At 37.3% G+C, this 24,398-nt stretch overlaps 1 protein-coding gene across 1 annotated transcript in view; it reads left to right on the forward strand.

Moving 5' to 3' along the window:
* The window catches only part of LOC134655419 (CHH-like protein), an 82,871-nt gene that overhangs the window by 1,558 nt on the left and 56,915 nt on the right, over nt 1–24,398 (forward strand). The gene's annotated exons all lie outside the window — the stretch shown is intronic.

Genomic DNA, 24,398 nt, shown 5'->3' on the forward strand with positions numbered 1-24,398 from the left:
GAAATATTTATTATGTAACATAATTGTAGGTGTTACTTCGAAGTTCTGATAGTTCTGTATAATTAATTAATTAACAAAAATCGTTTTCCCGCTTAACCAAAGGGGAAGTTGTATAAGTTGTAATTGCCAATTAAATGTATTTTGGTCACTCTTTGGCACGTTGCTAAAAATTGTAGGCTAAATGTTAGGTAACGCTTTTGGAACCAATTCGTTATTACAAAAAACATAATGAAACTCGTATGCGAGTTCTCGCGCCGTCTAAATAAGCCCTTATTCTGAGTGTACGTATAGTAGTTAAACAAGTACACTTTATATTTCCATCATTCGCTTCCCGGTATTGTCTTAGCTACGCCATACTTTTCGGAGGAAACTATTAAATGACTAAGCTTAATTAATATAGATAGGTAGATTAGGGATTTTACAAGATCTCAAGATTAAGACATGACGGTTCTCGGTACTACAGTTTTCCTTTATAATTATCTCTGCTTCCGCACAAGACAAGAATGTAGTAAGTACGTACCTATTTCAATATTAAATTTAATATTTTACCGCTCGTGCGTTTTGTTTACGTTCGTGAAAAACAAAAACATTCTAAAATATAAATACTTAAATATATTCTATTAATAATTACAGAGTGAGCTGCTGAGTTAGTTTAGTTAGACCAGGTTTAGACAGACTCTACTTGCAATCCTACGAAGCCATTACGAAGCTGAGCTAATCAATGCAATATCAATCTAAACTCACGACATTTTAGCATCAGAATCGCGACCCTGTTCTCATTAATTTTTTTGGATGACATGACATTGACATGTTTAATGATAATGACAAAAAGTCACCCGGTTAAAGGCTCACGCGGCCGGCGACGTGGGTCGCCGCGTGGGACTTTCAAAACGGTAAATACATTTAATTGGATAAATTGATCCCATATTTATGATTGCTTCCATCATGCATCAGTTCCGTGCAAGCTTTAAATTTACGCGGACAGTTAAAAATCTTAGGTAGGTGCCTATTAGGGTTTTGAGCCGGAACTAAAAAAACATGTTCCTAGACTGGGACCAAATATTAGTACATAACACAGAGAGAATACCTACAGTAACAAGTAGTGTGTACAAAGGCGAACTGATCCCCTTAAGGGACCTCTTCCAGCAAGTTAACAGTACACAGAATTTTCAGTAATATAATATGGAAATGCCACTATAGCTACACGTCAAATTTCTATCAAAGTATGATGTTTATAGTTGCATTTCCACACTTTGTCACGTTGTCGGTGTACACACAGTAGGTACATCTGTCCTGGGCACTTAAAAACAAACTAAAAATGAATGAGCATTTTGAAAGAATTTCGTATTTTACCTCTATCTAGGCTAATTTATCCATAAGAAAAGAACCTAATCGAGTAGTTAATGAGTTGAATGACAATACCTACATTTAGGTACCTACCTATAGCATAATAGTACCTAGTAATATTATCGTCTAGAACGCCAAGCTAAACATAATTAAATAGGAAACAGTAGTAAATACCACTACTACAAAAGAAGATAAGAATGCCCGCTTCAAAACCATCTAAAACAATATCGTCACAATAGTCACATTATCCCACTCTGTTTACACTCCACTTGTAGGAATCCCTCAATGGACGATCGTTTCTTGTTTACCAAACTAATTCCTCGTCAAATTCCTTTCATTTTGCATCCATTGCCTCACATCTATAATGATTGCTAAAGCTTTAACCCCCAAAGCTAGCAATGAAAAGCCTGCGTTTTAAAAAGTCGAGGTTTTAAATTTGGAACACGCAATGCGATCGCAGACAGCGCGTCTACGCACCTATTAAACTTCTTTTGATCTTAAACTAATTTTAATCTTTTGTAGAAGGTTTAAAGTTGAGTTTAGCTTGCCGGGGTGTTTTATAGAAAAGTGTTTCAGTTAGCAAGATTGGAAGCGATCGGTATTCCGTGGATTAGCCACGGCTCTTCAAAGAACTGCCGACGAACTCGGCACACAGACATAATTATTATACAGTAGGTATATAGTACGCGGGTATTGAGTAATGTACTTGAATATGACTTGCATGAGAATTTGATACTCGTATTACTATTGGAATCATATTGGAATTTTGTTGTACAGTCAGCTGCAGAGAGAGAGGTGACCCCACCTGCATAGACTGATTGTATGCAGGGGGGATCACCTTTCTCTGCAGCTGACTGTGCGTATAACGCGAAACGAAATGTATATTAAGCTCTGGTTTCCTAGGATAGAAACACTGTTCTAACCTTAGCCGTATTATGTTTTCTATCTTTAATCAATTGATTTTCCTGAAACTGTATCTTTTACTGAGGTGTGCCAATAAAGAGTATTCTATGACTGACGACGTGTAAACCTTATCGCAAGGACACAAGGTCTACTAACGGTCAAAGTTGCTGTTAGTTCAAATCGGTAATTTAACATGTTCAGCGGCCTGCGCCGGTGCAGACGCCGCGGGGCCTGCCCGCGCGCTGACGATGACGTCAAGTTGCAATGCCACAAAAACGCGGCAAAAAAATCTGGTTATGGGAACGGACATGATTTATGTAGCGAAAAGATTAATGTCAATTTACGTATATACAACTGTAGATTATAGAAAACTAGCGACCCACCCCGGCTTCGCACGCGTTAACAAATTATACATAAACCTTCCTCTTGAATCACTCTATCTATTAAAAAAAACGCATCAAAATCCGTTGCGTAGTTTTAAAAATCTAAGCATACATAGGGATTAGGGACAGACAGACCGCGGGAAGCGACTTTGTTTTATACTATGTAGTGACAGACGCAAGCACAGTTGGCGACGGCTATATCAAAATGTGGCTTAACAGTACACTTCTTAAGTCTCAAAAAGTACCTTCCAATATAAACTTACATTGAGAAATGATGAAACTTGATTTCTCAATGAGTGACGCAAAATTTGCGTGTTCTTGCTAGTGACGCACGCTGCCACTTTTCCATCGTGAGCACATACATATGATCGCCATGTCACGAACTGTCATTAAAACAAGTTGAATAATTGGTTTGAACTACATATTCGTTCTGTAAAACAGTATATATAGGTCCAGTCCAGACTATAGATAAGTACATATTGTGAGTTATAGATTGTAGACCTCGTAAACCCGCACGACCCCGCCTTTTTGAAAAAAATCCAAAAAATGAATAGACAAAAAATATTTAAGTAAAACATTCGGACCTGCTCTTAAAACTTTACAAGAATCGGCTGAGAAATGCGATCTGTACAGGAAAAAAGCCGGAGAGACATACGAAAGCATATTTATAACATATTTTCAAGCTGAAACTGAAACACCTCGCTCGCGCTTCACGCTTGGTAAGTTATCAAATTTTGACAATAGGAAGTTTGTCAGCGAAGCTGCTGCCTGCCTATTTATTTATAGAATCACATGGGTTTTTGCTGATGACTGGTTGAAGATCAAACTCTGCTTCTGCGTAAAAAATGCGTAAAAAAGTATGAATGGCAGCTTCCTCTCGCCATTTCCTGTGTCGTTGACTTTTCTTACGGTTATGTAGAGAACTAATGACGCGACGAAATCAGGTTTATGACGGACGGCCAATACCATTTAGATTTGCGAGTTACAAAACTTCAGCAGCAATAGTTGCTAAGCGGGCGAGGTGTTCAAAATTACCGTGATGCGCTCTTATTCCCTTAACAATAAAGTCGCGTCAAGATCATTTTGAACACCTCGCCCGCTTAGCAACTATTGCTGCTGACTGTACCTAAGTAGTTTCAAACTGCTGTTAATTTATAAATTATTATACCTCTTCACTTAAAACACTATTTCGATACCATAAATAGGTATCTTGGATAAAATTGGTAGGTACGAGAGTTAATATTGCTGAGGGATCATGACTCGCAAATTTCTAAACAGAAGTATATTTTGCGCGACTTCAAGTATAGAGGCGCGCGCATGGTGTAAAATAATTTATTTTAAATACAGTCAAATACCTCATTGTGAGATGAAAGGTAAAAACCCGCGCGGTGGCCATTTCATCCTTTATTAGGGTTCCGTATTTAATTTCTTGGTTTTACACTTTATTACTTAGCGTCGATGAACTATAGTCTTCTTATCCCGTGTGACTATAATCAACGGCTACTGTTTGTAAAACATGCACAGTACGCAACTAATTGCAGTGCCCCGTCAGCATGACTGATGCAATGACGGATAAATCGTCATCACTGATGCCTTGGCTCGCAACCCGCTTATGCAACCGGTCATGGGCATATGGCACTGCACTGTGCCGAACGAAGTTTGAAAAACCGGCCAAGCGCGATTCGGACTCGCGCACGGAGGGTTCCGCACCATCAACATAAAATAGAGCAAAACAAGCAAAAAAACGGTCACCCATCCTAGTACTGACCCCGCCCGACGTTGCTTAACTTCGGTCAAAAATCACGTTTGTTGTATGGGAGCCCCACTTAAATCTTTATTTTATTTTGTTTTTAGTTATAGCGGCAACAGAAATACATCATCTGTGAAAATTTCAACTGTCTAGCTATCACGGTTCGTGAGATACAGCCTGGTGACAGACGGACGGACGGACAGCGGAGTCTTAGTAATAGGGTCCCGTTTTTACCCTTTGGGTACGGAACCCTAAAAATTAGAGTTGGTTAACTGGTAGGGAATGTCTTTTAAAGCATTGAGTCTGCCATTTGTCATAAGAATGTATTTAGCTTCGATGTATGGGAGCGGCTCTTTCGCAGCAACTTGTAATAGCCTCCTAAGGCCCAAGGTCCTACGTATAGTACTTATACTTCTTCAGTTCGATGAAATTTAAATCATATTCAATTGGAACAGAGTTGCATTTGCATTTCTTTTGTTTCTTTAAATTTTCAAACAAAAAAAATCAACTCTATTCCCTGCACTATAGGTACAAATTTCATTGGCAAATTTTGGGTTTTGCATTTGTATGACTCGGCCTTAGGAGGATAGAACTAGCAACTACGGCCTAACTTTACTTGTACTATCACGCTCCGCTTTAGGGTCCTAGCTAAATTGGTTGTTCAATACTTACGCTATAAAATTTCCAATTTAGCAAGAACCCTAAATGGCATAACAATCCCGTGTGGTGACTGTACCTAGTTGTGACTTTATTGGTACTTATTTAGATTTTATAAATGTTTCTCCTAAGCGTGCAGCCCTAGTAGCACGGTCGCATTTTTATCGTTTATCACCATGCCTGTCACGTTCTAACAAGTATGTAAGTGCGAAAGTGACAGGCATAGTCGATAAAAATGGAACCGTGCTGAGCCCGCAGTACAAAATCCACCTTAATGATCAATAAATCAATCTATCAACAGGAAGCACGAAGTCTGTGGTTTTCCGCTCCATTTTATTATTTTCCAATGATTTATTCCAAGAACGGTATTTCAAAAATAAACGCGCCAAATAACCCAATCCTTTATACTTTTCTACGAATGCATACCGATTAGTAATAGTAAAGGCTCGTACAAAAAGAACTGGCCTATAACCGCGAAAATCGACTGTCAATTGCGGGCATTTTTCTCTGTCACTCTAATTACGTCTTGATGAGAGTAAAAGAGAAAGATCCCGCAATTTGCGAATTTCGGTTTCGGTCGCGGTAGGTAAATAAATTTCACCCCCGATTCACATTTAGAATTAAGTAGGTAAATATTCTGACCATTCAGTACCTTTTAAAGTTGCAGTTTCTCTAAATGTTATCAACTGTACATGTTTCGACCCTAATTATTAGATAGGGTCAACGACCTTGCTAGTAAACAGAATTTACATGAATGGCATAAATTAGGTCATCAATGTCATCATAAACATACGTAGTAAAAAGTTCAGGGTGTAGGTATGTATCTATATAGGTAGGTAGGTGAGGGTGGGGAGGGTCGATCCCTAGGGGACACTTGGTAAACTTCATTTTTAATCGAACCAAACGAGATACATTTTTTTGCGCTGGTAACACTCATTCATTCGTTCCTCACTTTACGTTCTGTCATGGCACTGTATCGGAAAAGTCAGTGGTTCAAAAATGGCGGACGGTGAAAGATTTTCTGCGTACTATATTCAATTTTCGGTAAGCTTTAACTGGATTTATTTTATAATATGAGATGGAAATGATGTTAGTGAGAGTCCTTATTTTATTTGTTGTTTATTGAAGTGATGATTAACTTGGATTACATTGATATACGCGAACACATGTTTCGAGTACGGCACGTTTTATAATCTTACTATGTATGGGGAGACTTTGTCTTTTTCTTCAGGGGAGATATGATTCCGGGATCATGTCACCCCCAAAGCGATCAAGTATACATTGTAATAAATTTACTTACAAAATGATTCATAGAGCTATCATAAATATTTTCTTTTCTTTAGTAAATCATGCCGCGAAAGTACGACCAGAGAAACACTGATTTAAACTTTCAAGGTTTTTGACTCATTATTGTTTATTAAAACGGAATTTAATGGCGTATAATTCCGTTTTTAATTATACAACCGACTCCGAAAACGGAATTATCCCCGTGGCCTTTGAAAAGACTGACTAAAGTTGACATCAACATTTTACGAACTACCCGTACTTGGTCTTTTTTATCAAGTTAAACGTTTTACACACAGGGGATGCTACTCGGTCGACAAAAAACACTTATAACGATATTTGGTTTTCAACCGGCGATATTTGTTTTTATGGATGAAATGCTATTTCAATGGCTTTCCGACCTTATGTACTATAGAACCGACGGTCCATAGAAAGGATTTTAGGATTATGCAGCTCAAACACCGTCCTCGAAACAGCAGTAAATTTCTAAACTTATTTGTTTACTTATTGTTTACTATAACAATAACGACCAGTGATGGGTAAAAAAATTAAAATTGCTGTAAAAACTTTAAAAAAATTAGCTTGTTACAAGAAATTTTATGTTAATAACTTAAATTTTTGTTTTTTTTTTGGTACAAAAATTGATTCCCTATTTTATGTTGTTTTATGGATAATACGATTACATTGTTTTTTTAAAGTATAAGATTATGGATTAATATGTGTTTGATATCTTCATATATTAATTTTCTGTAGATATAGTGAATAAATTAATGTAGATACTACCCTCAAAATATGACATTGCCACTTAAAATCTTTTTACCAAGTGTCCCCAAGTCTGGAAGACTTGATCCCTTCGGCTTAGACATCTGATTACCGGAAATACAACTTCAAAGCATGGAAGATGCAATATATATATTTTTGCTGTGTATTTTACAAATTATAGATGCATTGCTAATAGCGATCCAAGTTATATAATCAATGAGAATCTGGTATGGGGAGACATGGTAAAAATATGTTTACCATGTGTCCCAAGAACCAGGGTCACTTGATCCCCCTAGGATCAAGGCTCCCGACCAGGGGTAAACAAGTCTCCCTTACATAGGGGACACATGGTAAAAGTCAACAGTATGGGTTTTCATTAAATAATGATATAATTTATTGCACAAATCTGTTCTAATTCAAACTATTAATGAAGAGATAAATTCTGAGTCGTATGGTCTATAAAGTTTTTCAATACTACAAATAGTTAAGAAAATGTATGCTAAAAACAAAAGGGGTGATCAACCCTCCCCAGTTTCCCCTATCTATTGTAACTAATAACCAAATTGCATATTATTTGATATTTATTGAAATACAATTTTACAGCATTACAGCTAACACCAATGCACTATAAAATTAAGTAAGTAATAATAAATCTATATAGGTAATAAAATTATAAGATAAATATGTCAGTAATTAATAAGCTACCTATTGCATGTTTGATTCGCAAAAACGTAAAATACCTTTAAAAAGTTTATGACTTTGGTCGGCAAACAAGTCGCAGTCAGGTGTAAAAGATAAAAAATATATAAAAAGATAAAAATATAAGCCTGGTCTGACTGTCAGAACTCAGAAGCTTCACATTTCTAAATAGAGCTTTGCATGATGTCATTAAATTATATCTAATATTGCAAATACCTCTGTGACACTGTTTTTGTGCTTACAGTGCTCGGTTTGCATAACTAGAATTTCCCCAAAGACTAATGCCATATATTAAGGTACATATCACATATACATGTGATGACCTGATGACGCTTGTAGGTAGGTACATATTGCTGTCTCTTTAATGAGATGAATTAATTAATTAATTAATGAAGAATGCAAAAACAAACAAAAATAAAAATTATTCTATTAAGTATTTCGTGATCATTGTGAGCCGCCCTTACCGGCCAAATTAACATTCACCGATCGGAAGCGACATTCGAATTAAAAAATAGTCATATGTTATTGGCGTACTCGGAGCGCATTTTGCTTGCACCAATATTTAATACGAGTGAGATGAAAAGGTAAATAACTAAAATAACATCAGAATGAGATGAAATTGACAGGTTGTTTCGAATCGGCCCTCATTTTGGACCTCGAAATAGAGCCATGACGTCACAACGATGATTCATCGTCAGTCAATGTTCAGTTCAACAACGTAGGAGTATGTTATTATGTTATTATAGCTGCATGTGTGGGAAAAATGAAACAAACGTGTGACGTCATTGGTTGCATAACTGGGAAGGAATTCGGGGTGTTTTAACGCTCGGCGAAAGATCACTTTCAGGAGGGTCTGGGAGGCTTTTGATTGTGAATCCATCAGGATTTGTTTGTTGATAAGATTTGTCAGCTTTCAGCAGTTCATAACCTGGCGGTCTAGCATGAGTTGCGTTCTCGTGCGTGACTCCATACATCTTGCGCGACTTCAATTATGGACTCGCGCGCGAGAACGCAACTCATGCTAGACCGCCTGTTATTACAAATATTACAATCATGCCTCTAGGACTATCTTACATCAAAGAATTATTTAGCCCAAATTAAACATGGGTTACTTTAGGTAATTACTAAACAATAAAACTAAACTACATACATTATAAACCTTAAAATTTAATAATCTTATAAATAAACTTATAAATTAAAAATGCTCCCCAAGTCGCTGTCTTGTTTTATGGTGCCCAAGACTGGCAGCGTTACCTCGGTGGATGGCTAGAGTCTAGACTTAGTGTAGGCCGAAGTAGCTGCGATTTACAACCGCCAATTGTTAATTTATGTTTGGTTTCTTTTTATAGCCTTTAGCACATAATTGTCACATGGACAGATAATCAGAAAAAGGGAAAGAAATTTTATCTAAAAATATCGAGATTAGGCGCAAGCTACAGGGCCTAGCAGAATACAGTTACAACTAAAGTAATTCAATTCAACTTAGAATAAATTTTAAAAGTGGAATAATTACTGTCTCGGAGTCTCGGGTGAGACTTGAACTCAATCAAGACAGTAATTTTTCCACTTTTAAAATTTATTCTAAGCTTAATAGCGTCGGCATCGGTCGCAGACGTTTCTGCTTGTTAAAAATATAATTTAATTTAATTCAATTCATTATGTTTATTTGTCGAAAACCATAGTGTTACAAAAAGGTGTTACAATACGAGTATAATTAGCCACTTAATTCTTAATTTTTTTAAGATGAAAGCGTTAGAAAAAATGTATCAAAACTTTTGTAATGTCCACAGTAAAGACATCCCCGGTGTTCCCGAACGTATTTGACCCGGGACGTATTGCTGGAAAGAAACATTTTTTTTATGATGATGTAATAATAGCACAAAACTTAACCACACATACTTACATACATTTTTCTACATATAGAGACATAATAGGTATATCTGCTTTTGTTAAACTATTAGAAAATTATTAATACCTTTGACGAGTAGTCCTCAGTAGTCTGATGCGCTACGTTTGACATCAAACATATCCACATTTACTTATTTAGCAAATAGGTCACAAGGGCACTTTTACACGTCAACATGGAATTTACATACAAGCAAAAAAAACACATCAACAATTATGAAATACGTGACATTGTTAATGACGTTGACTGTCGACTGTCGAGGTACGTCAGTGTCCACGGCTGCATACGCATGAAATACTTTATCTTAAGATTCTTAAGTTACAGAATTAGATTCGTCCTTAGGTACCTTTTTTTTGTGGAGAAACCTAACTAACCAGGTACGATGACCAGGGGAAAACCAGGTTAAGTGGTAGTTATAATAATAACGTGTAAATAAAGTCACACTCGACATCTGCGGTTTCAAGACGACTGTTTCGAAAAGAACGCATTTTATTACCAAGATATTAATTAGTGACGTCAATTTTTAAGGGTTCCATGGCAAAAAAACTCTAATTTTTATTTTAAGTGTTGGCGTAAAAGCCAGGAAATTTTAAGAGGCAAAAGACTTGCGACGGAAGAAATGGCCATCGCATGGGTTAAAATTTTGTTCGCCAGATCCCTTGGCTATATCACTAGCTACCTATTTCATAAAAAAACCTAATTGTCTAAAATTAAGTTGTCAAAAAATTTCTAGTCAATCAACTGAATTACATTACACAACTTTCTATCATTTGTTAATTGTTACGAGTACTACCGTGGCGCCTAATATCTGTACAAGTGTACAAAAAATAGCGAAAGGAATAATATAATTTCTTATTTCAATTTAATTTTCTAATAAAAATGTAATATTAGACCTATGTTGATATTGATACTCGTAAATTATTCTACTTTTAGGCGCACACCCTGTACAGCACTAGTTGATAATAGGTATAATTGTAAGGTTACTTGAATAGGGATTTATTATTGTTTTGCTGTTCTTGAAGGTAAACTTCTTAATATTTTTAAAAAACATTCGGTCATTAGTTAACTTCTCGACATTCAAATGTTTCCTTTAACTTTAGGCTTTTGCGGTTTTCGATGCTAATAAAAGTAATAAAAGCACAAGTAGCACAACTGACTAATATTATAGTATTTTATGCAACCGTTGTTTAAGAGAGGTCAAAAAAGGCGAGTGGCGTGAGTAACAATTTGAGGCGAAGCCGAAAATTGATAATAAAGACGCCACGAGTATTTTTTGACTCAGTTAAACAACGTTGCATACAATACTTTTTGTACGATCAAGCACTTATTTTGAACTAAAATTGTAAATTTAACAAATATTTTTAATTCAAGAAGTAGCAAAAATGGAGGGTACGGGCGGGAAAAGAATGAATTAAAGAAATAAAAAAAAACATGTCTATGGTTCACTTATTTTTCAGAGATGACATTTAAAATAAGGTTGGCAACACTAACGAAGTATCGTAAAATCGCCAAAAAGATACTGCGTGTATGCACAAATTCTTTTTTGGGGAATAGACTAAAGACTTGTCTTGACAACTATAAGGTAGGGTTTTAAAGGTGTGTGCACGACCCTTTAAATGACAAATAAAAGTACGGGAGTAGAAAAAAATATTTATTGCCATCAGTTTGAAAAAAAAAACATTCTAATTATACCGGGTGTGGCCTTTAATACGAGCAAAAAATTAAACTGTAGGCTGTATACCTCATACTGACGAACATTTGTTTAGCGACTTTTAAAAATAACTTGTGTTTTAATTTTTAATACACTTTAAAGTTTATTCTAAGACGCAATGTATTGCAAATTTTGTTTTGTTTATTAAGGCGTGACAATCAACGTGAATTACATTGATGACAGCGTACATTGAAGGTAATATTTAATTTGTATGAAAAATAGGAAGACTAAAAACTTCATAATTTTTAAAAGTCGCTGAACATATTTTGGTTAGTTTGAGGAGTAGCCTACAGTTTAAATTGTTTGCTCGTGTTTCAGGCCACACCCGGTATACAGGGAAAAACCTGCGTATACGATATTTTTAAAAGCAGATACAAACGGCTCTGATTAACCTACCTGGGGTATTCCCACGGTGTACTTGTACCAGCGACGTCATTGGTAACTGACCATTTGTAGGTACCTTATTAAAACGTTATGAGATCTTCTAATGGATTAAAGTAAGGCCAACGTCTTAACACGCTTTCAGGGATTCATCACTTTTTTGTATTTTTCAATCTTTAAGCGTAATAATAATCCAAACCCAAGTTATAAGGGTTCAAAAAAACGACGATAAGCTTCGAGAAAAGGTAGATAGTGCCCTTGCGCTTCGCTTTGCTCGTCTTGGCGGGGGCACTGCCGTGTCTGTTGTGCCGTGCGTGCCATTACAACTGTTATTTAATTTAGTCAAAAGGCCAAAAAGGAGTTAAAAAGGCCTGGGTACGTATCCGAGGTGACAATTCGCTTACGCTACATAGCAAGAGATCTAAGGTCCACCACCTTCCATTTTGGAGACAAAGCAAACCGCTTGGAACAGGTGTTCCTGGGGGTGATCTGAGCTGATTTACCCCGGTTGCCGAGAGGTCCCCCCCAGCAGGTGGGCAGGGGAGGGGGGGCAAAAGTGCCTCCGGCGCGCATCACTCTAAATTTTATATCTGCATACATCTAGCAACTATATCAAGTTTGGTGTCTTTTTCGTATAATTCGAGGATGGAGAATTCATTTCTGTGACTAAACTTTCACTCACCCATACAAAAAAATCGAGAAATTCAAAATTAAAAAAAAATCTTTACACTTTTTTTTTTTAAAATCCTCTACAAAATTAAAATTACGAGGATTTGCTCTACAAAAAAAAAATACCTGTCAATAGCCTAGTTATCCTTATATATAGAATAGTAAACTTCTCAATCATTTTTCTTTTATAACTCTGTAAAAAAAATATTTATGTCGCGCGGCGTACCTGCATTGTAAGAGCAGTATGCAGCTTTTAGGATTTTTAAGTATGTTTTGATGGTTTCTTATAAGTTATTATGCTTCTTTTTGTAGATTACATTAATATATTACTTCTGGACGTGATATATATGCAAAAATAAATGAAATATATAAATAATAATAATAAGTGGCAGCACAATTCCAACAAGCCCTCGAGCTTGGTTCTCTCCCACCTTCCTTAACAACTGGTGTCACCTTCCTGCTCTTCAAGTCCGGTAGTACCACGGAAGCAAAAAACTACAGACCCATCACATGCTTGCCTACACTCTACAAGCTCCTTACATCCATTTTGAGAGCAAAAATCAATGCGCACATTGTCGCAAACAATATTTTGGCTTCCGCTCAAAATGGATGTAGGGTTGGGTCCCGTGGTACTAAAGAGCTCCTCCTCATAGACATGACCATATGCCAACAAATCCGGCGGAACAAGGGGGCCCTCTCAGCCGCTTGGATTGACTATAAGAAGGCCTATGATTCGGTGCCTCATTCATGGCTGGGGAGGGACTTAGAGCTGTATAAAGTTGATGCAGCTTTGAGAGCCTTCCTAAGCGCGTGTATGAGGCAGTGGACCACAGTCCTTCGTCAACCAGGAGGCGGGGATGACCGCTCTGGCCCGCAGGATTTTATAAGGATTGAGCGAGGAATCTTTCAGGGTGATAGTCTGAGTCCCCTGTGGTTCTGCCTAGCTCTGAATCTCCTCATGAACCTCACCCTGCTGAAAGATTTGGGACTAGGTTGCCGGCTTCGGAGAGAGGGTGAAGTCATTTCTCACCTTTTGTACATGGATGACCTCAAATTATTTGCACAAAATAGCCAAGACTTGTTGAACCTACTGAAAACTACCGAAGTCTTCAGTAGTGCCATCAACATGGAGTTTGGTGTCGATAAATGTGCGGTTATACATCTACATGTATACATCTACATGCGGGGGAGGGTTGTAAATTCAACAAATTTACAACTCTCTGAGACAATGGCTTTCAGATCTATCTCTGAATCAGAAACCTATAAATACCTTGGTATGTCACAGTCGTTGGGTATTGAGGACGAGGGTATTAGACGGTCGGTGAAGGAGCGCTTTTTCAGTCGGCTCACAAAAGTCCTTAACAGTTTTTTGTCAGGTGGCAACAAAGTGCGCGCCTTCAACGCCTGGGTAATGCCCCTACTCACATACTCCTTTGGCATACTAAGGTGGACTCAGACCGAACTGGACGCCCTAGATCGGAGGGTCCGATCACTGCTCACCATGCATCGCATGCTACACCCACGCTCGTCAGTTATGAGATTGTACATCCCACGGAAGTGTGGAGGCCGAGGCTTCCTAAACGCCAAGGATCTCCACAACCGCCAGGTGTACAATCTCAGGAATTATTTCCTTAACAACGAGTGTGGGATGCATCGTGTTGTGGTGGCAGTAGACAGGAACCTCACCCCGCTCTCCTTGGCAAACGAGAACTGGCGCAAACCTGTGGTACTAAGTACTGCGGATCGCAAGGCGGCATGGGAGAGTAAGGTGCTACACGGGCGGTTCTACAAGGCCCTCACGGGACCCGATGTGGACCTGCTCGGGTCGGTGAACTGGTTACGATTCGGGGACCTCTTCGGAGAAACCGAGGGTTTTGCCTGTGCAATTGCGGACGAAGTAATGATGACGAACAACTATCGGAAATATATCCTGAAGGACGGTACGGTCGACATTTGTGGGGCATGCCGCCGTCCCGGAGAGTCACTCAGGCATATCATTTCCGGTTGTTCTCATCTTGCTAACGGCGAGTACTTGCACAGACATAATCTGTGCAAGCTCGTAGCCAGGATTATTCACCAGCAACTTGCTTTTCTATATGGTCTTGTGGACCGCGAAGTATAAATAAAATAAAAATAAAAATAAAATAAAAAGCCTTTTATTTCCCGCTAAATTATTACAGATATGATTTCTTATTATGATGGTTAGTAGGTAAATCAATTTTTGTTTTATGCTTAAGTCTAGTATTTTAGAATTGTTAGTTATATTTATTACCTAAATAATTTGTTCAAAACAGGAACCCCTCTCAGGTGAAGGCCTCTTCCAAAGTTTGCCATTTTTAGATCGGTCTAGTGCTGTTTGATGCCAGTTTGGTCCAGCTATTTTTATGATGTCCTCGTCCCAGCGTGAGTGTGGTCTTCCACTGCGTCGCTTGCCTGGAGGGCCTTTCCATAGAGTGACGATTTTCGTCCACCTGCGGTCTTTAAGTCGTGCCACATGTCCGGCCCATCGCCATTTCAACTTTTGAGCTTGGTTGAGAGCATCTATAGTTTGTATCGCCGTTCTTATCTTCGTATGTCGTATCTTTTGAATTTTTTTCACGTTTAGCATGCTACGTTCCATACCTCTCTGGCACGTAATTATTAAATTCTGGATTTTTTTGGTGAATTTCCACGTTTGACTTGCATATATTAAACATGGAATTATACAAGTGTTCATAACTTTCTTTTTCAGCTTTATTGGCATTTTACTTTTAAACACTTGCTTTAAACTCCAGTACTTGTTCCAAGTAATTTTCACTCTCCTCTCTACTTCTAGTTCATTGCTATTTCTGTTGAATCCAATTGGCTTGCCTAAATATATATATTGTTCCACATATTGTAATATTTCATTGTCTAGAGTTATGTTTGATTTTTTGTAATTTGACATGATTTTTGTTTTAGAAATGTTCATTTCAAGGCCTATTTGCCGACTAACTGTATATAGAGTTTCGATCATGTATTGCAGGTTTGGTGCTGATTCCGCCAGTAGTACTAAATCGTCTGCAAATCTGAGGTGACTTAAGGTTTTTCCTTGTATCAGTAAGCCCTGTTTTTGCCAATCTAGTTTACTAATAATGTTCTCTAAAATAGCAATAAAAATTCTTGGGGATAGGGGATCCCCTTGCCTTACTCCTCTTCTTACTTGAAAGCTCGGACCAATCGTTTCTAGTTTTACTTGGCTCGTGCTCTTATTGTATATAGATTTTAGTATATCTATGTATTTTGTCTCTACCTGTTGAGCTTTTAGTGTTGTCCATATACTTTCGTGGGAGACAGTATCGAAAGCTTTTTGATAATCAATAAAAGCTACGTACAATGGTCGGTTTTGTTCCTGAAATTTCTCTATTATTAACTCCAAGGTATGAATATGATCCGTCGTTGAAAAACCTTTTCTAAAGCCGGCTTGTTCGACGGGTTGTTTTTGTTCTAGTGATACACTTATTCTCTGGTTTATAATGGTTGAAAAAAGTTTATATATGGATGGCAGAAGGCTTATCGGTCTGTAATTGCTGATATTTTCAGGGTCTCCTTTTTTATAAAGCAAAATAATATTAGATTCAGACCATTGTGTTGGTGTTTCAGTGGTTTCTAAAATTTGATTAAATAAATTTGCTAGTGGCCTGGCTAGTATATCTTGACCGATTTTTATAGCATCATTCGTAATGTGGTCCGAGCCTGGACTTTTGTCTGATTTTAGTTTTCGTACTGTCTTTATAATTTCTTCACAGTCTATAGGCTCTACGTCATATCTTGATGTTTCATTTGTTACCTGAGGTTTCGGTGAATAGTTCTCAATCGGGCGTGTTGTTGTAGCGCTATATAAGTTACTGTAAAAGTCTGTTGCAATCTTTATGATATCAGCACGGCTATTTTTCGTTTCCTCATTCTTTTTCAAACATTTGATCCATGTCTTGTTCGTTCTTAATTCCTTATATCCTTTTTTTGTGCTTCCTTTCTGTTCTAAATGTCTTTCTAAGGTTAAAAATCTGTGGTTTTGATAGTCCATTTTTATATATTTACTGGTTAATTTGTATAGTGCTTTGTGTTCGTTTTTCTGTGATCTAGATTTATTTTTAGTTTTTTGTAATACTTGTTTTCTTTTTATTAGATTTTTTGTGCGTTCTGTCAGAATACTACGGTCTTTAGGTGAATCTTTTTTACAGGCACTTTGTAAGCTTGTTTGAATAGTGTTGATTATTCTGTCCTAATGGGCTTGTACTGTCTCTTCTTTATTGTTGTCTTCTGCAGCATTTATGTAATATATCAGGTATTCTTTATACTGAGAAATCTCTTCTTCGCTTTTTAGAATGCTGTATTGTTTATTTATGTAGTTGGCTCTACTTTTCCTCGGCTTAGCAAGTGTTATTGTAGCTCTGAGCGGTCTGTGGTCTGACGGATAATCTAGATTCAAAGTTTCGATATTTTGAAATATTTGTGGACGGTTAGACAGTATGAAATCTATTTCATTTCTATGCTGCCCATTTGGCGAGCGCCACGTCCATTTGTTTTTGGGTTTTTTCTTGTAATAAGTGTTGATAATTGCTAGCTTGTTTTCCAACGCAAAGTCTATGAGCCTCTGTCCTCGTGCGTTTCTGTCGCCGTAGCCATATTGCCTTGTTACAAGATGTTCATCCATTTGTGGTTTGCCTATTTTTGAATTGAAGTCCCCCATTAAGATATAATCTTCATATGCCATGCTTATAGCTTCGTATATTTCTTCGTAGAAACTACTCATTTCTTCTTCTTGCGCCGCCTCGGTGGGTGCGTAGACTTGTATTATGGTGAGCGGTTTACCTGAAATTTCTATGTTTAGAAGTGCGACTCTTTCAGAGATTCCAACATAGCTCTCGATGTAATTTTTTAGTTGTTTGTTTATTATAAAACCGACTCCATATTTTCCCGGCGTTTGGCCCGTGTGACATAGAATAAAGTGGTCGTATTCTGAAATTTCATTGCCGAGGCGTCGTACTTCTGATAAACCTATGATGTCATATTTTATATTCGCTAGTGCTTCAGTTAGTTCGATTAATCGTTCATGTGTTGAAAGAGTTCTAACATTGTATGTCAATATGTAGAGCTGGTGTGAGCTTCTTTTGCTGAGTTTTATAAGTTCTGATGATTTCTTTGGAAGGTTTTGGTCGTAATCTTCCACGGTGACCAACCGGCTTGGAAGATGGAATTGTGGTGTTAGTAGGTTTTGTTTTTCGTATAATGCGTGTTCTGAGAGAGGTGCTAATTGCTAGGCGTTTAAGTTGTCTTCGGTTCTATTTTTCTCTCCTTCCTGCTTACTGTTTGATTGCTTATTAGTTAGGAAGTTAAGGATGCCTGGTTTGACGGGTCCTTGCGACGTACTGGGTGAGCTTTGGGATGCATTCCGCGTTACTACAGTTTTATTTTTCTTTGCCACTTGAATATTGTGTGGAGGCTGTGGAGCGTTTACTTGGGATTTGAAGTTATTTTGTGGTGAGATGGATAGGTTCCGTTTTCTGGTATCTGAACTTGATTCTGTCTCTGAATTATTTTTTAGTACAATTAATTTGTCATATTTTATGATGACTCTATTTCCTTTATTTTTCTCTACTTGCGCTTGTTCCTGTAGCTCTCTTCTTTTCTCCAAGATGTGTTGTGGATAATCTTCCTTTACGTAGTAAGCAGTATCCTTTAGTAGTCCTTTTTGCTTCATTATTTTGATTTTGGTGCCCAAAGTGGTAAACGTAACGGTAATGGGACGGGGGTTTTCTGATTTTTTACCGATTCTCCTCACTTCTTGGATGTCTATGCTATTAAGTTTTATTGAAAGGAAGTTGTTTATGAAGTCAATGATATTTGTTTCTAGCTGTGAGTAAGTATTTTCATTTTCCTCGTAGCCAGGATTATTCACCAGCAGCTAGCTCTTCTATACGGCCTTGTGGACCGCGAAGTACCGTACTACAAGTATTTACCTGCGCCTGTTGTCGAGAATGGTCGTGCCACGCTCTATTGGGATCGATCTATCATCACTGACAGGACTATTGTAGCCAATAAGCCTGACATTGTGATAATAGATCGATCGCAATGTCGGGCCGTGCTCGTTGACATCACCATCCCCCATGATGAGAATCTCGTGAAGGCCGAGAAGGACAAGTCCAGTAAGTACTTGGCTCACGAGATAACCGCCATGTGGGATGTTGATTCGACGATCATTGTCCCGATAGTCGTTTCAGTGAACGGTCTAATAGCGAAGAGTCTCGACCAACATCTTGAGAGACTCTCGCTAGGTGGTTGGATCAAGGGCCAGAAGGCGCCAGATGCAGAAGGCGGTGATCTTGGAAACGGCGCGGATAGTCCGCCAGTTCCTCTCTCTGCGGCCCTGACCACCGGCAGCTTGGGCCTTGCCCCGCTGCTGGCGGCACCCTAGGTTAGGTTTTTTATAATGTGTTTATATGTATTTTTTATTGTTTTGTAAGTGTTTTTATATTTTACTTTTATATTCATATTATAAAAAACCTAACTTAAGATGAAAGATAAATAAAGTGAATAATAATAAAATGCTTTATTGCACACTACAAAAGAAATGTTACAAAAGTATGAACAGGTACAAAAATGTAGGTAACAACAGGCGGACTTATCGCTAAATAGCGATCTCTTCCAGACAACCTTCAGATAGTGAGACGGCGGAAAAGATTCAAGTTAACGGAAGTTAAATAAAGATGTTGGGAACTAATACCAACGGTCCCTGAGCGCGAGCGCCGCTGCACTGCACCGCATTCACCTCCGTTTAGATACCTACACTACACGCAAATTTAGTATAATTTTTATGTATACATAGATAAGTATCTCAAAAGACGTAGAAGATAAAAGGTCACAATAACTAAATAAAAAATTGATCTGTCGTGAAACTATCCAGTAGGTAGACAACTCATTCTGCATAGGATAATCCAATATTCAGTTATATCGTACTTATTGTAAATTCCTTTATTGTTTTAAATATTTACTTTCTGTACCTACTTGCGTTATGCTGAATAATGTTTTGAAGTAAATGCGTGTCTAAACTAAATGCGTGTAGGTATACCTACTTCAGCACGGTCCGCCGTGCGACACAAAACATTTTTTTAAATACAATTATTAGTTAAAAATGGTTGATAAGTTTATTATTCTATATAGTAGAATAACTGGGCTATTCACATGTATTTTTTTTTAGAGCAGATCCTCATAGTTTTAATTATGTAGAGGATTTTCAAAAAAAAAAGTGTAAAGATTTTTTTTGAATTTTGAATTTCTCGATTTTTTTGTATGGGTGAGTGAAAGTTTAGTCACAGAAATGAATTCTCCATCCTCAAATTATACGAAAAAGACACCAAACTTGATATAGTTGCTAGATGTATGCAGATATAAAATTTAGAGTGAGGCGCGCCGGAGGCACTTTTCCCCCCCCTCCCCTGCCCACCTGCTGGGGGGGACCTCTCGGCAACCGGGCGAAATTAGCTCAGATCACCCCCAGGAACACCTGTTCCAAGCGGTTTGCTTTGTCTCCAAAATGCAAGGTCCCCTTAGAAAACGGGATCTTAGATCTAGTACTAACAACAACGAAACGCTTTGTGTATCTCTATCACTCTTCCATATTTAGTGCGTCAGTGACATTGCGTTTCGTTCGCTACGGAGCGTAAACGATTATTTGCAATGTTAGCCTGATGCTGCCATTGACTGCAATAGGTACTCGCAGGTGTCCAAAGTGTCCAAACCATATGGTACTTGTAATTGTGCCCGGCTGACAAGTTTAACAGAGCCTACGTGCCCCGATGCACGCGTGCCTACAGGTTAATGAAAGGGCTGTGTTTCTTTCTCTTCCGCAACAATTCCTCGCTGTAAATAAATTATAAATTGAAATAGATATTATACACCAAAGAAAATGTCAGCCGCGCAGTTAGCCGCGTAAGCTGAAGACGCAGGTTTGATTCCCGCCTCGGCCACTGGACTTGGTCACTTTTCTTTGGTGTATGATATATTTCAGTGTATAATTTATATAAAGTAGTGTGACTACTTAAAAAAACACAAATCGAAATATTTCATAAAATAAATTGATTTATTGCTTAGTTGAATTCCTCACTGTTTAACCTTTCTGTATGGTCTTTGGCATGGTGGTCAAAAATTGTGAGTTTAAACCGCGGTTATGCTGTAGGTATAACGCAGAAAATATCGTTCTTGAAAAAAAGCTAAAAGATGATTAAAAATTCGGTAAGAATCCTCATTAAATACACAGACGATAGGCTAATACGGTTTTTAGTTTTACCCCCTACTTCATCTTGCATTTCCCTTTCTAAAGAGTACAGTTTTAACATTGACAATATCATATTCGTCATAATTCGGAGAACGCATGTTTGAGAAGACTTGTTAGAAATGCGGCGTTATCTTTCGCTAACACGCTTAATCTGATAAGTGATAACGCTGATAAGAATTGTGTTGATAATGTTGTGATGCGGTCGAGATTCAAACATATTAGATGATGGTGACATAATATATAAGTGTGACGTTACCTTTTTCTTCAGTCGTAGGACTTTGAACTCTTTCTTATATGTTGTGCCCCGTATTCAAAGCTTCGTTTTGTATAAAACAACATTTGATAAAGTTGATTTACCGATGAAATATGTCACATAAGATGTTCTTCTTCATATTCAATTCGTCTGAATATTAAATTGCGGAACAGTTTAAAAAATATTCAAGATTTCCATAAAGTGGAACACGCTTAATCTGATAAGTGATAACGCTGATAAGAATTGTGTTCATAATGTTGTGACGCGGTCGAGATTCAAACATATTAGATGATGGTGACATAATATATAAGTGTGACGTTACCTTTTTCTTCAGTCGTAGGACTTTGAACTCTTTCTTATAGGTAGGTCATAATTATTTTTTTCGCTTTGATTGAGAATATGTACATAAAGTACTAAATGTACGAATTCTTAAGGCACCAATTAGGCTCTTTTCCACCAGATATGTGCGAGGATGCGTAGCGACTAGCGAGGGATGTGTTTTTTAACACGCTTTTATTAGGTCGACCTGTATGTAACTAACATGTAATGGAATCTTGCAAGTTAAATTTAATCCACTTCCCGGTTTCCGATTGAGCTGAAATTTTGCATACACATGTAAGTCGGGTGACAATGCAATATTATGGTACCATCGAGCTGATCTGATGATGGAGACAGGAGGTGGCCATAGGAACTCGACGTGTATGTAACTAAATTGTAATGGAATCTTGCAAGTTAAATTTGATCCACTTCCCGGTTTCCGATTGAGCTGAAATTTTGCATGCACATGTAAGTCGGGTGACAATGCAATATTATGGTATCATCGAGCTGATCTGATGATGGAGACAGGAGATCGCCATAGGAACTCTGTGATGAAACAACGCAACCTAATTGTGTTAGGGATTTTTAGAATTGTCTCGATGAGTATTAGTTGTCTGTCGTAAGAAAATACAGTCAGCGATAAAAGCGTGTAACAAAAATGAAATTTTTGCCTAAAACTTATTAAGCCAATAGAATCACTTCATTTGTTTTCCTCGCTCAGCGTGTACCTGGTGATGCTATTGGTTCTTAACAAACACATCCCTCGCTATGCATCTTCGCTCATATCTGGTGGAAACGGAACCTAAAGAGTAAAGACCGTATTCATCTGTCAAAAAAATAAAAACGTCTCTCACTAGAATCTAATTAATGATTGTTTTGACTGCATTACTCGTAATTGGCCCTGACGTAGTTTTCGGGAGTATACCTATTAAATTAAGTTAATTGCTGACGTAAAGAGTTTTTTGTTTTGTAAGTTTTTACTGAAGATAATGTTTTTTTTTATAAGCGGACCCTTTTTGGTGGACTGCGTCAAAAGTTTGGAGTTCCCTGATTTTAATCTACGGAAAATAACACGAATTAGACAACAACACACTTGTTTGACATAGGTACAGTCAGCAGCAGAAGTTGCTAAGCGGGCGAGGTGTTCAAAATGATCTTGTCACGACTAAATTTGAAACCTGAATATAGGTTTTGTTGTTGTTAAACTCCTAGAGAGCAAAACAAATTAAACATAAAATAAATGTATACAAATACGAATTATCTTTAGGTACTACTCCCATCCTGAACATGCTTGGTAAATCCATGTACCTACAATGTATATACCGTCAGCATTCGCTTAGCACTTTTGCTTCAAAAACCGAGACCTCTGACATTCCAGGCGCTAATGTACTAAGTATTAAACTTATTAAACTTAGGATCTATTGTAAGGCTTCTATTGCCATTTTCAATTGTGTTTTTTTTTCTCTTTTTTTCCCTCTCTTTTTGTACGCATGTGTGTGTGCGTAGGTGCTAGCATTAGTTTAAAATTTAATACTTTCTAACTACCTGTGAGTTCCTGTAATTGGCTTCCTGTTTTTAATCTTATTATCTATTGAAAGTTTCTAGCTGTTGGTTCTCCTTAACATAAATAAATAAATAAATAAATAAATAAAAACATTGACATCACTTTACATTTGACAATTTAGTTAATTCACAATAAGGAAATGTTTTAAAAAGATTTGGAAGGTTTCTAATATTAGATGTGATAAAGTGATATAGCGTTATATTATGATACTATCTAATAGTTGACTAGCGAAAATAGGTAGTGTTATTTTAACGAATGAAATCATATCTTTTTTATCTCGAAATTCTGTCAAATTATTATAACAGCTGTATCTTATACGGAAGAAAAGTGACTCAAAGATATATATTATGTACCTACAGGCTAAAACCGCAGGTAAATAACAAACAGGCAGACTAACAAAAAACAGATAAAATGTTTATATTGCAAACGATTTAACGCGGCACTACTGCGAGCGTGATAGGCACCTTTGCCAACTCGAAAAGGGTTGACTGGAGAAAAAAACATACAATTGCAGTAAATATTTCATTAAACATGCCGTAATTCAGCAGATTTTGTTAATGATATATACAGTAGGTATGAAAAAAAAATATCTTGAAAATATCTAAATTAATTAATAAACTACATTACCTATACTTTTGTTCATACCCTAATTTACAACCTACCGTACAATGGCACCCTTTATACTAGAAAGTGCGATGTCGATTTTATTTTACAAGTTTACTTTCTTTAAGCACATTTACCTATGGCATTGAATGTGATATTCGGTAAACCGATCGCTCGCTCGCCACAGTAACTGTCGGCTGGCTAGAGACATACGCAGCTACTGTTGCATCAGCCTGCGCACGCGCCGCTCCACGAAAAGGTAGCAAGAAGGCCGAAGTGAGCTTTACCTGTAACTACATTCCAAGACCCATTTCAATAGACCAAATAGACGACCGGTCTGGCCTACAGCCATGTTCAAACTTTAAGATAACGTCATTTTTGACACTTATCCGATCCATATCGTTTCAATATCTAATATTTGTCATATCTTAAAGTTCTATGGTGCTAATCGGTAGTGACCCTGCCTATGAAGCCGATGGTCCTGGGTTCGAATCCCGGTAAGGGCATTTACTTGTGCGATGAGCGCAGGTATTTGTTCCTGAGTCATGGGTATTTTCTATGTATTTAAGTATTTGTATTATATGTATTGGTGTCTGAGTACAACACAAGCCTACTTGAACCATCTTGAACTTACCGTGGGGCTTATTCAATTTGTGTAAAAAATATCCTATAATATTTATTTATTTATGTTTTTCTTTTTTGTATGATTTTCTATTCTGTGTTTGTGCTTACGAATACATTATTTATATTCTATACTGCGGCTAGGTTTGTGTGATTCTTCAAATATTAGGAAAACTAAATAAGTAACTACTTACATGTACAAAGTCATATAAACTCAATTTTCTAGAAAATATTTTCATTATTTCCTGACTGAAAATGAAAGCTTACGAAAACAGTCCATTGAGAAGCCAA

This window comes from Cydia amplana, chromosome 16 (genome assembly GCF_948474715.1).
Source record: "Cydia amplana chromosome 16, ilCydAmpl1.1, whole genome shotgun sequence".
Taxonomy (NCBI): Eukaryota; Metazoa; Arthropoda; class Insecta; order Lepidoptera; family Tortricidae; genus Cydia; species Cydia amplana.